This window comes from Octopus sinensis, linkage group LG15 (genome assembly GCF_006345805.1).
Source record: "Octopus sinensis linkage group LG15, ASM634580v1, whole genome shotgun sequence".
Classification (NCBI taxonomy): Eukaryota; Metazoa; Mollusca; class Cephalopoda; order Octopoda; family Octopodidae; genus Octopus; species Octopus sinensis.
The window spans coordinates 47,302,837-47,316,613 of NC_043011.1; positions in this window are offsets into that span (position 1 = coordinate 47,302,837).

Below are 13,777 nucleotides of genomic sequence, written 5' to 3' on the forward strand. Positions count from 1 at the left end.
ATGTACACTTAACATAGTTTTCAAGAAGATTCATTGTGACACAAAGTGTGACAAGGTTAGCCCTTTGAAATACAGGTACAACTCATGCCAGCTGAGTGGACTGGAGCAACATGAAATAAAGTGTCTTGCTCAAGAACCCAAAACATTGCCAGGAATTGAACACACAACCTTATGATCATGAGCCAAATATCCTAACTACAAAACCATGTAATGATGAAGGTGCAACTAGATATTAAAGCATATAATGCAACTCACACAACATGCACTAAACACAAAGATCACACAATAGAATAAAACAATGCATTCTGTTCATAATGATGGCCTTGCACTGTAACACATCATAACACAAGTCACACTTCATTTCACTTTATGCAATAACCATTCAAAACACTACAACACAACTCAAACTGCACATATTCTTCACAACAAACAGATGAAACACTAAAATTACAAATCAAAGCTAGGTGAATATAACATAAAAACACAGGATAGGCCATGTGCTTTAATATCTATTTGCCAATCAGCTATGCTGTACACAACTGAAGAACATAGGTGAACTGCTAATGACACAGTAAAGATTTGCATAAATTTGTTGATAGTATCATAACAATCAGAATAATATTTAACGTGGGTACAACTTCTTATAAAAATAGTGTTATTTTGTTAGATATACTGTCATAAAAAGGGGGTCTAATGCAATTCATTTTAACAGTTGAGCAGTTAAATCATAATTTGATTGAAGATGTAATTTGTATTTCTTATTTCTTTATTGCCCACAAGGGGCTAAACACAGAGGGGGCAAACAAGGACAGACAAACAGATTAAGTTGATTATATCGCCTCCAGTGTGTAACAGGTACTTATTTAATTGACCCTGAAAGGATGAAAGGCAAAGTCGACCTCGGCGGAATTTGAACTCAGAACGTAGCGGCAGACAAAATACCACTAAGCATTTAGCCCGGAGTGCTAATGTTTCTGCCAGCTCACCGCCTTAATCAAGATGTAATTCTTGTCCCAAACTCCAGAACCGCAGTAGATATTAATTGAATAACCTATCTATCTATGACTAAGTGACTGATGAATTAATTTAAGACAAATCAGTACAGTTATAATAACAGAGATAGACTTTAAATACTTAATTTGAGTAACATCTTAAGTAATAATTAACAAGGTTACCTGAATGACAGATTATAGGGAAATGTTGATTATGACCGACATATCAAATTACACTGAACGAGGTTTTTAAAAACAAGGATACATAGTGCTTCTAGAACTACTATATCCTTTGACTGAAACGGATAGTCATGGTTGGGATGCTTTTGGAGTGATTGGCATTAGGAAGGGCATCTAGCTGTAGAAACCTTGCCAGATCAGACTGGTCCCTGGTGCAGCCTCCCAGTTTGTTAGTCCTCAGTCAAACCAACCAACTCATGCCAGCATAGAAAGTAGACCTTAAACGATGATGATGATGATGATGATGATATATATATATATATTTCTTTACTACCCACAAGGAGCTAAACATAGAGGGGACAAACAAGGACAGACAAAGGGATTAAGTCGATGACATCGACCCAGTGTGAAACTGGTACTTTATTTATCGACCTCGAGAGGATGAAAGGCAAAGTCGACCTCAGCAGAATTTGAACTCAGAACGTAACGACAGACGAAATAGTGCTAAGCATTTCGCCCGGCGTGCTAACGGCTCTGCCAGCTCACCGCCCTCTTATATATATATATATATATATATATGTACAGTGGGCTTCTTTATAGTTTCTGTTTACCAATTTTACTCACAAGGTATTTATTAACTGAGGCTGCAGTAGAAGACACTTGCCCAAGATTTTACTCAGTAGACTCAAACATTGACCTCTATGATTGTAAAGCAAATTTCTTTTACACATAACTATAAGTTTTGAAATACAAGTTTTTATTTAAAACAAGGAGAATTAGAAAGAGAAGGTAATTTTTATGAATGCTTATTTGAATTAATGTGAAATTTACATTTAGAGAGAATGGGTCTTGAAATATTAGTCATGTAAAAGCAAGGCTGAGATGTGTTTCTGTAACATAAATATTGTGAAAACAGAATTCATAATAAAAAAGAAACAATTTGTAAATGATCACTTGATATTTGTATCCTTAACCCATGGATATCAGCCAGCATGGAACATAACCAAAACGACAAAAACCAATAAAATAGTAAAGTAGATGTAAGAAATGGGTGGAAGTATGGAAGTATAGAAGTATGGAAGCATGTTACTCTGGAACTGTGTTTATTGTATTAATGAATAATTCTCAATGAGTTAAATCACTGACACAAAGATTTTCTGTTTTTACAAAAAATAAAAGTTTGTTGATAAATGAAAGAATCCATCAAGATTCCTCAAGATATTTATTTAAGATTGGTTCTATGTAATTTAGAGGGATGGTGAACAAATAATCAGAGGAGAGAGAGAGAAGGAAGAAAAGTACCCTCTATTTTTATGTGTATATGTTGAATACACACACTTACAATGACTCTTACATACTCTGCATATAGGATACACTTCCGATCAAAAATCAATAAACTCACAAACAGGAATACATAAGCATACACTCACACTCGTGTCTGTGTATTCATACACACAAGCACACACATTTCTTTATCTTACAATACAAATAAGATATCAGTCTTTGATTTAAAATTGCTTTCAAATATTTTTATATATATTTTTTTAACATTCACTAATTTATTTTTCAAAAATTTCCTATCTAATATTATTTTTACATTTGAACTACAAATACAGGAATTGTTAACATATAGTGATGTTCATTGTTGCTGTTGTTGTTGTTGCATATTTATACATGATGTTTCTTTTTGTTGTTAGTGGCTTAGTCAGACGAGGAAGGTCAGCAGATTCTCAGGGACTCCAAAACTAGTGAGAGGATGTAAGGGAGTTGTTCTTAGAAGACCAAGCCTGAACGGATGTTTGGCTGTGAAGAGAAAACACTAAATAAAAAGACCCGGGTGATGGTGTTTAACCCTTTTGTTACCATATTTCTGTTGAGATGCTCTGTGTTTCTTTCAATCACTTTAAATATTACAAAGAATTTAGTAAAATAACTTAGTTATCATTCAGCTAGTGTTAGGAACATAAATTGTGACTAAGATTTGGTGGAAGATTTCAATTCAGAACTGATGAAAACAAGACATTTGTACTACAGAGCCAGAGGCGGTTTCAGCTGGGTTGGTAACGAAAGGGTTAACCTTTTGCTTACCATATTTGTGTTGGAATACACTGCCTTTATTTCAATTAATTTTGAGAATAATGAATATATTAAAATAACTTTGTCATGATCAAGCTAGTGTTTGAAACACAAAACTAACTGGAAACTAGGGAGTTTGGGCTAACTTTGATAGTTTGCATAAAAGGAAAAGAAGTCACATAATCCCATCCAAAAATAAAAGTGTTTTAAAAAGTCAAAAAATACCAACTAGATTATTGGTGGGAGATGTAACAGTTTTCTCAAAGTAGCCACCCTTAGCTTCCATCATAACCTGAAGACAGCTTCAGAACCTGGAACATGCTTTTCTCACTGTATCCCTGGGAAGTTCTTCAAATATCTCTTTGGCTACCAGCTCAGCTTGGTGTTGCAGATACAGGAGATGGTGTCTTTCTTAAGCTCACCCTACACCATGGAATTACAATTAGGAGAAAGAGAAGGCTAGAAATTGGGGACTGGTAATGGTGTAGAAATTCTCCAACAACCTCTTCTGACTCTTCCCAGAGGTTCAAGACAAGGAGTCGAATCCTGCTGCCCCACACATGATCTTCCAGCAGCAACCCTCTCTGATCAGATTTTGACCACAGTCTCCAGCAGCATAAATAGCCATCTGAATTGAGCCTAAGGCCCTGTTCCTATAGTTGTTGGTTGAATTCCAGCATGTGGATGCAATCAGAATCCCTGCTGTGTCCTTTCTTTCTGTGTACCTTTCTTGTGTCCCTTCCTGCAGGCCATAGCTTCATAGTTTCCATTGCAGATGTCCCTGTCACATCCTACAGCTTTACAGTGTTCACAGAGCATTCAGCAGCAGTCATGATGTTGGAATTTCGGTACTTGGTGCAAATCATCATGATACCAGTAATTCTTTTCCAATATTTAGATGGCTCCCATTCATTCCATATTAGCTATCTTTCACTCAATTATAACTCTAATCGTTATACTCTCCAACACCACTGACTGTTCACCAAAACATCAAGTTACTCCTGAGAAAAAAAGAGACTTAAAAATCGTCAAATTTAGCCAGTAGATAACTTTCAAGGGCAGTGTCAGACAAGTTGGTACCAAAAGGATTAAGCAGATCATGGATTATGTCTATCATACAATAACATGAAGCATCCTTCCAGTGGAACCACTACACAGTTTGCATTTAACAAATTTCATTTACAAGGCTTAAATCAACCTCCGGCTAAGGCAGAAAACATTTAGGTAGAACTTTGTGAGTTTCACCCAAAATTTTGTGATCACTTTAATTTCATAGCCATGTCTGAAATTTTAATCTATTCATCATCATCATCATCATCATCGTTTAACGTCCGTTTTCCATGCTAGCATGGGTTGGACGGTTCGACTGGGGTCTGGGGAGCCAGTAGGCTGCGTTAGGCCCAGTCTGATCTGGCAGTGTTTCTACAGCTGGATGCCCTTCCTAATGCCAATGCCCTTCCTAACACCAAAATGCCCTTCATAATGCCAAGATGCCCTTCCTAATGCCATATATAATATTTTTATACTCCTTTCATCATTTTTTATCTTATACTTCTTTCAATCTTTAGACTGTGGTCATGCTGGAGCATTGCCTCAGAGAATTTTTTGTTAAATGAATCGACCCCAGTACTAATCTTTTTTTAAGCTTGATAATTATTCTATTTGTCTTTTTTGTTGAACTGCTAAGTTATGGGGATGTAAACACACCAGCACTGGTTGTGAAGCTGTGGCAGGGGACAAACACAGACATGCACGTGCACTCATACACACACACACTCATATGATGGCTTTCTTTCAATTTCCATTTACCAAATCCACTCACAAGGCTTTGGTTGGCCTGAAGCTGTAGTAGAAGACACTTTGCCCATGGTGCCACACAGTAGGACTGAACCCGGAACCATGTAGTTGGGAAGCGAGCTTCTTACCACACAGTCACGTTGAACATATACCAATGAGAGGTCTTCTATATATGTGGTCACTTAGCTTGTAAGAGGTGACAGACAAATTTCTTTCAAATCACAAACTAATATCTTAACTGTTTTTCAAGGATATTTCTGTCGAAATACACAGCCTTTAATTTAATTTTTAAAATAATGGAGAAATTAAAATAACGTCATTATTAAAATGCTGAGTATAATATAAATTAATATGGAAGTTTGATAGATTTTTAATTTAGATCATATTAAAACAGGAAATTTCTATCACAGAACCAAAAATAGTTTCAGGCTGGTTGATATTAAAAGGATTAAATAAAGAAAGACAACCTAATATTCGAAAAGATGTAGCTGTTATGGTTAGGAACCCCTTTTGTTGGGTTGTCTGGAAAGTTCATGCCAATTTATAGTAGCTTACATTTCGACTTATTTTAGAACATGGTTGAGTCCATAAAATAGGATTTGACTACACCTCCATTTAGAGCACAGTTTAAGCTATCTTTTCGTTGAAGAAGGTTTATGTTCCTATAACCTGTGTTAATTATGTAACCCCTTAAAATGGAAGATAAGAAAGTTCATTTTCGGCACTTGATGCTTTGGGACCCGGGCAAAAATTGCTGCAGCTCGGCTGGGATGTGTTATCCCACTCTCCATATTCACCAGATATTGCTCCTTTGGATTTCCACTTATTCAGGTCTCTGCAGAATAGTCTTAATGGTAAAAATTTCCATTCCTTGGATGACGTAAAAAGATACCTTGATGAATTCTTTGCCATGAAACCACCACAATTCTGGGAAGAGGGTATTTTCAAGTTAAAGGAAAGATGGAGACACATTGTGCAACAAAATGGTTCATATTTGGTTGATTAAAAATGTAATGGCAAGTATTTATTGACCTTTCTCTTTCCTTTGAAAATCGGCACAAACTTTCCGGACAACCCAGTAATATTAAACCTTTTCAAGGTAGTGAGCTGGTAGAATGCTATGTTTTGATAAATGCTTAGTGGCATTCTGAGTTCAAATGCCACCAGGGTCAACTTTACCTTTCATATTTTCAGGGTCAATAAAATAAGTACCATCTGAGTACTGGTGTCAATGTTATTGACTTAGCTGCCTCCCCTGAACTTGGTGGCCTTGTGTCAAAATTTGAAACTAATACTGAGTCTATTCAATCAGAGCTGATCTGAGGCAGCAGCACCACCACCAAGAACGTGCCCGTCGCCATCATCTGTAACAACACTATGATTCAAACCCTAAGTACTCATTTGATGTGCTAGTCGCAACAGTCAAACACCATTGAGTCATTTTCTACTGACTTAAGTCAGGAATGATACAAATGGACATACAAAAAGAGACTGCAGATCTGTTTCACAAGAGCTGATCTCAGATCAAGCAACAGTGCAACCTGAATGTGTTAACTGAGCCTGCTAGAAATAGCAACCAAATCTCATTCAAATCATACCCTAACATTTTAAAAATGTGAAGGATAAAATATTTCTAGAAATTTTTTTAAAAGTCAGGATGGTCACAGTTGGAGCTCATTTGATCCTAGGTCTGATTGATCAACAGTTCACAGCATCAACAACGTTTATCTAAAATACTTTGTAAGATTTATATTTTAACTATTTGCTAAAAGGGAGGTGTGGCTTCTGTTAGTTTTATATACTTTTCCCCTTTTTAAATGTTCTACAAATATATTTTAAAATATTTTCCTGTAAATTTTTGAAACAAGTAATATTTTTTTTTTAACATTTAAAAAATAATTCTTTTGTTTCCTTGTCATTTATCAGTACGTGTGCAAATGTACATGCATGTGTTTGTATGTGTGTGACTATAACATGAAGGTACCGCTTTACTTTCCCCTACTATGTCAGAAATACAAACACATACACATCAATATCCTCTCGTGTCTAGATTAATCCAGTCCAATCATGATTCTTTCTCTCACAGTCTAAGGGACAGTTAAAAGATGCGGTATCTCTGTCTTCTCACAATACAACAAATATTATTGATCTTATCTTATATTTTCCTTCTCCACATTAGTTACAAGAGGAATTTCACAGAAATGCGTAACTGGACATGAACAAGACACCAAACGTGGTTTCATTTACACAAACAAACAAATATGTACCGATACACAACAAACACACTGATACGTAATCACACTCAACCACACACTCACACACACAGAATTAAATGTGAATTCACTTAATTACACATACATTTATACCTTATACACACACATAGAAACAACAATATAAACAACAAAGTGAGTGAATGCGATGATGATGATGATGGTGGGGGTGTGGTTGGTAGTAGTGGTAGAGCTGGTTGGAAGAATGATATCAAAGTGGAGTCCAGAATACTTGAAGTTGTTGGATTTTTCCACTTTTTATTGATTTCATGACTACTTGAGAATCTTAATTCAAGCCTCCCTCTATCCATGCAAACCTCCCACCTCACCGTCCACTCATCCATCCATCGATTTATTAAACTATCTATCAATCCATATATTGATATATTAATCTAGCTATATCTCACTTATTTATTTCCCCGTCACTCTCACTCTCCCCTGCTCATCATAATTATCTTTCTACTTTACTTTGTCCTCCTGTCTCCCCCTCAACATTTCTTAAGAGTTTACAGATAGTCTATTGGAATTTCATAGTGTACCAGTTCCTGTTCCGTTTCTAACATTTGTACATGTAATTTACAGTAAAATCTTAAATCCTAATCTATCACCTGGTCTTTGAGCACCTTCAGCAAAATCCATTGCTTAGAGAATTCAGGCCGGATTTCCTGAAAAGCAGTAGTTGGGACAAGGTCCAAGCTCCCTCAATAAAAAATTTTCTCTTCGTGGTTACCTCTCAAACAAACTCTAACAACTAAACTCATCTACAGATCTTCTTGTGTGCCTTAGCATCTCAGTCCAATGGGACTATTTTTTTACTGATGATAGAAAGACAAAGATGGGTGCTGGTGTTGGTACCATAAAACTAGTGATTCAGGTGAAAATACAACTTGCCAGGTTAGGACAATATGGTAGCCCTTCTATTGCTGTTGGTTGTCTTGAAGCCATATCTATTCATGGGAAGGCATGTGGCCAGCTGTAAAAACCCTACCAAAACAGACACAGTAGGCTAGGATAGTCTTCTACCTGGTCGGCTCCTGTCAAACCATCCAACTCATACCTGCATGGAAGGTGGGCATTAAATGATGATGATGATGATGATAATATATATGTATATATTAATGTGAGTGTGTCTTTGTGCCTATGTCTGTGTCCCTCACAACATCGCTTGACAACTGATGTTGGTGCGTTTATGTCTCATTGCTTAGCGGTTCAGCAAAAGAGACCTCTACAATAAGTACTAGGCTTCTAAAGAATAAGTCCTGGGTTCGATTTCTTCAACTAAAAAACCTTTAAGGCAGTGCACCTACATGGCTGCAGTTAGATGACTGAAACAAGAATAAAAGAATAAAAGAATAAGAAACATATATACGTAGGTAGGTGTATGGGGGATAGGTGTAGGAGTGGGTATGTGGTAAGTAGCTTGCTTACCAACCACATGGTTCTGGGTTCAGTCCTACTGCATGGCACCTTGGGCAAGTGTCTTTTACTATAGCCTTGGGTCAACCAAAGCCTTGTGAGTGGATTTGGTAGACGGAAACTGAAAGAAGCCCGTCGTATATATGTATATATATATATATATATATATATATATATATATATATATAGATAGATAGATAGATTGATAGATATGTGTGTATGTGTGTGTATATATTTGTGTGTCTGTGTTTGTCCCCACCCAACATTGCATGACAACCAATGCTGGTGTGTTTATATGCCCGTAACTTAGCGTTTCAGCAAAAGAGACTGATAGAATAAGTACTAAGCTTATAAACAATAAGTCCTGGGGTCGATTTGCTCGACTAAAGGCGGTGCTCTAGCATGGCCGCAGTCAAATGACTGAAACAAGTGAAAGAGTAAAAGAGTACATACATACATACATACACACACACATGCATTCACAAACAAAACAGGCTTCTGCACAGCGTCTGTCTACCAAATTCCAACGCACTTTCACGCATATTGTACAAATTTAGACAAATATGTTTATTAATGAAGAGTCTAACAAATCAAAGAACGAATAATGACGTTTATAGAGTGATACAAATTGTATAAAGTTCAAAACACTGAACGATAAATGCTTCAAAGGTAAAAGTTTTGCATTCTATATGACAGAAATGTGGTTGATTGAATCAACAAAATCTGTTGGTACATGTGTTTCAATGTATATCTGGCAAGCAAACCACAAGAGAGGCACATTTCAGATGTCTCTGATAGTAATCAGGAAAGAAAAATGCTAACTGCTTTACTACAGTATCGGAAAAGACAGTGAGAATGTGCCTCTGCAGGAGGAAGAAGTTTGCTACCCAACTACATGGTTCTGGGTTCAGTCCCACTGCATGGCACTCTGGACAAGTATCTTCTATTATAGCCTTGTGAGTGGATTTGGTTGACAGACACTGAAAAAAACCTATCATGTGTGTGTCTGTGTGTGTATTTATAGTGGAGATGCAATGGCCCAGTGGTTAGGGCAGTGGATTCACGGCCATAAGAATGCGGTTTTGATTCCCAGACTGGGTGTTGTGAGTGTTTATTGAACGAAAACACCTAAAGCTTCACGAGGCTCTGGCGGGGGGGGGGGGATCCCTACTGTACTCTTTCACCACAACTTTCTCCCACTCTTTCTTCCTGTTTCTGTTGTACCTGTACTTCAAAGGGACCAGTCTTGTCACACTCTGTATTATGCTGAATCTCCCTGAGAACTGCATTAAGGGTGCACGTGTCTGTAGAGGGCTCAGTGACTTGTACGTTAATTTCATCAGCAGGCTGTTCCGTTGATCAGACCAACTGGATCCCTCATCATCGTGACCGACAGAGTGCCATGATATATGTGTGTGTGCGTGTCTGTCCCCAACTACCGCTTGACAACTAGTGTTGGTATAAACTAGTGGTTCAGCAAAAGAGACTGACAGAATAAATACCAGGCTAAAAGAAAGAAAAATACTTGGGTCAGTTCGTTCAACTAAAATTCTTCAAGTTAGTGTCCCAGGTTGGATGCAGTCTAATGACTGGAGCAAAAAGAAAAAAAGTAAAAAATATAAATTAATTTAATAATAATACTTTTAAGCAGTAGATCTGCAAAACTGTTCAGGCAACAGACTACAATATGCTTATGTATTTATCTAAGGCTTTTTATGTTCTGAGTTCAAATCCTACCAAATCCATTCTCTCTGTCTTGCTTCTGGCATTTAACTATATGCTTTCCTTGAAATTTGAGGACCTGTGCCTATATCAGAAATCAATATTAATTTCCATGTTAGATAGATTTCATTTGTTTCTTAGCAAATCAATCAAATTTCCTAAATTATCTGATCTAAAACATCTTTCAAGTCATGTGTAAATTCGACTCGTGCTTTGATTATCGGCAAATTCTTTCATTAGGACAACATTCACAACATATTCTTGCTCTCAAATCAAACAAATCAAAAAAGCCATGCTTGTCACACAAAAAACTTTCCTTATTTCTTAAAGCTTTCATCAAATGCACACATACGCATGCACATCCAAGAAAACACACACACACACACACGAAAAAAAAATCTTTTTAACTAAATTAAATTAATCTAATTTACATCTTTTCTCAGTTTTCTCCTCTCTTAATATATTTTCTTAATTCTCTTCCTGGATTTAAACCAAACAGTTCGTTCTTTTTTTCACTTGCCAAATTCTATAATTATATTGCCCGATTTGTTTTTTCTTTCTTTGCTATTTTTTTGAAGTTCAGTGCTGATTATATTAGCATATGTATTTTACTAACTGATTTATGGGTAAGAAACATTATATGTGTGTTTGTGCTTGCTATTGTGTATGTATATGATAATATGGATCTATGCATTCATACACAAATATGCAAACGTCAATCTTGCACATAAAGTATGCATATATACATCTATAAACACAGTATGCATTAGAAGATCAGTGTGTGTTGAATATGTTAGCAATAAGGGCTTTCTCTGTCAATAACTGCCACACTATATGAATTTTGTTAAAGAAGAGTGAATCTACATGTTAATAAGAAAACTAGCTCTGGATCTGGGAGAACTACAGAGGCTGAGAAGATTATGATGAAGATTATTTGTAAATGAGACAAATATGCTGAACAACGTGCACAGATAGATTAAGGTTTTGATTTCTGACCAGGGAATGCATTGTATTCCTGAGCAAATTTCATGTTGCTTTTCAGTTACTTCAACATCTGACACACATGTATTTATATATATATAAATAAAACCTTCGAACAGAGACGATCAGTGGCGACACCTGCTGGGTCGACTACACTACATTGACAAAGGCCAAATACCCTGAAACGCGTCTGTAGCTGTCTGACTGGCAGTGTGAAGCGGCTGACCTCCCTTGTTCGAAGGTTATAATGGACACAGTTCGTGTGTCAAATAGCTATCTTAAGGCGATGGCCTCATGGAGCTAATCAGCGACAGCTTTTAGTCTTATATCTATAAGACTGCCATATTAATATGGCGATAACAATTAATTTCCAGTAACGCTGCTGTAATCTCTTTTAGAGAGACTTAGTAATTTTAATATTTCTATTATATATATATATATATATAATATCATCAGCATTTAACATATGTTGTCCATGGGTTTGACGGTTGGACCAGGGCTGGTAAGCTGGAGAGCTGCACCAGGCTCAAGTCAAAACATTAGGTATTGAACCAGTAATTCTTGGGATGATACCATCTCTACATGAGGCTAACATAACCTCTAATTGCATATATATATATATATATATATAATATATATATATATATATATAAGAAAGAGAGTGAGGGAGAGACATATATATATATATATATATATACAGATACAGAAAGGTGTGAAAATATAAAAAAGAGGAAGCATAAATGAGAGTGAGAGAGAGAAAAAAAAATGAAAACTGGCGGAAATCCTTAAAACCCGCCACTACCATCACTACCACCATCATCACACAAAGGTCTTCATCTATATAATTTCTTTTGTTTCTTTCAATCCTATTTACAAACCTTACATTAAAATTGAGACAAAATTGGAAGAAGTGACTTAAACATTGATTCTCTGGAAATTTCTACATCAACAGGAAAACTAACGACAAAAATAAAGAAAAATAATAACCAGCAACAACCAGAGAGCAAACTAAATATTCATTTGCTTCCATTTTGCATTCATAAATTTTTCTTTTGTCATAAAAATATATTTCCTTGGGAGAGAATGGGCTGGATGGGGGATACCAGAGAGTAGACAGACAGAAAGATAGGGAGGAGGAGGAGGAGGAGAAGAAGAAGAGGAAGGAGGAGGAGGGGAGGAAGAGGAAGAAGAACAATAATAATAGTAACAATAATAATAATAACAAGGAGAAGAAGAAGAAGAAGAAAAGAAGAAGAAGAAGAAAAGAAGAAGATGGAGGAGGAGGAGGGAGGAAGAATAAGTAGAACAATAATAATAATAACAATAATAAAAACAATAATAATAATAATAATAATAATAATAATAATAATAATGATAATAATAATAATAGTAGTAGTAGTAGTAGTAGTAGTAGTAGTAGTAGTAATAATAATAATAATAATAATAAGAAGAAGAAGAAGAAGAAGAAGAAGAAAATAGTGAAGAAAGGAGCAAAGTAGAGAGATTAAAAGGAGAGAAAGTGAGAAAGAAATTTTTTAAAACACCAGGAAAATTTTACTTCCTTTATTAAAATCCATTGATTTTTATCTCTGTTTTTCCTCCTCTCCCTCTTCACCTTCACCTTTATTCTGCTTCGAACAATATAAATTTTATAAATAATATCAAAGTCTTTTGAGCCAATGAAACACACTGCATGAGCTTAAATTGTCAGACCATTTTGTTCCACCATTTATATTGTTTCTAACTTTGCAACAGATTTACAGATTTCACATGCTTAACAATTTATCTTCTTTTTTATATATATACATTTTTTCCTTTATCCTTTTGCTTGTTCATATACGGTCATACTTTTAATATTTTGCATATATTTAGTTAAAATGCATGGGTTCTGTGTATACCTGTTCGTTTGTAATTTTGTAATTTTGTTTGCTTTTTTTAAAGCCTAGTCAAAAAGAAAAGGGCAATGTTTTTGTGCTCTATAACAGAGGTCCCATCCACTAGGTTGCAGACTAGTACTGGTCTGTGGATCATTTGCTACTAGGCTGCAAAGAAATAGGCTGGGCTTTCTGCAGTGACAACAACCAAAACAAAATTATGAAGCAGACTAGACACATGGGATACACTTCGAGTGTCAATGTCTTCCATCACTCCCAAATGGGACTGTCTAGTTGCAGGGTGTTGTGTGGATGCCCCCAGACGATGAAGTAGACTAGCCCAATATGTAGATATAGAGGGAGAAGTCTAGACGTCAGACAGAGTGCGGCTGAGCAGAGCAGCAGTCAGTAGACCAGAGTTGAGTAGCAGAGAGAGCAGAGTTGAGTAGAGGCATCCGAACATGTGACA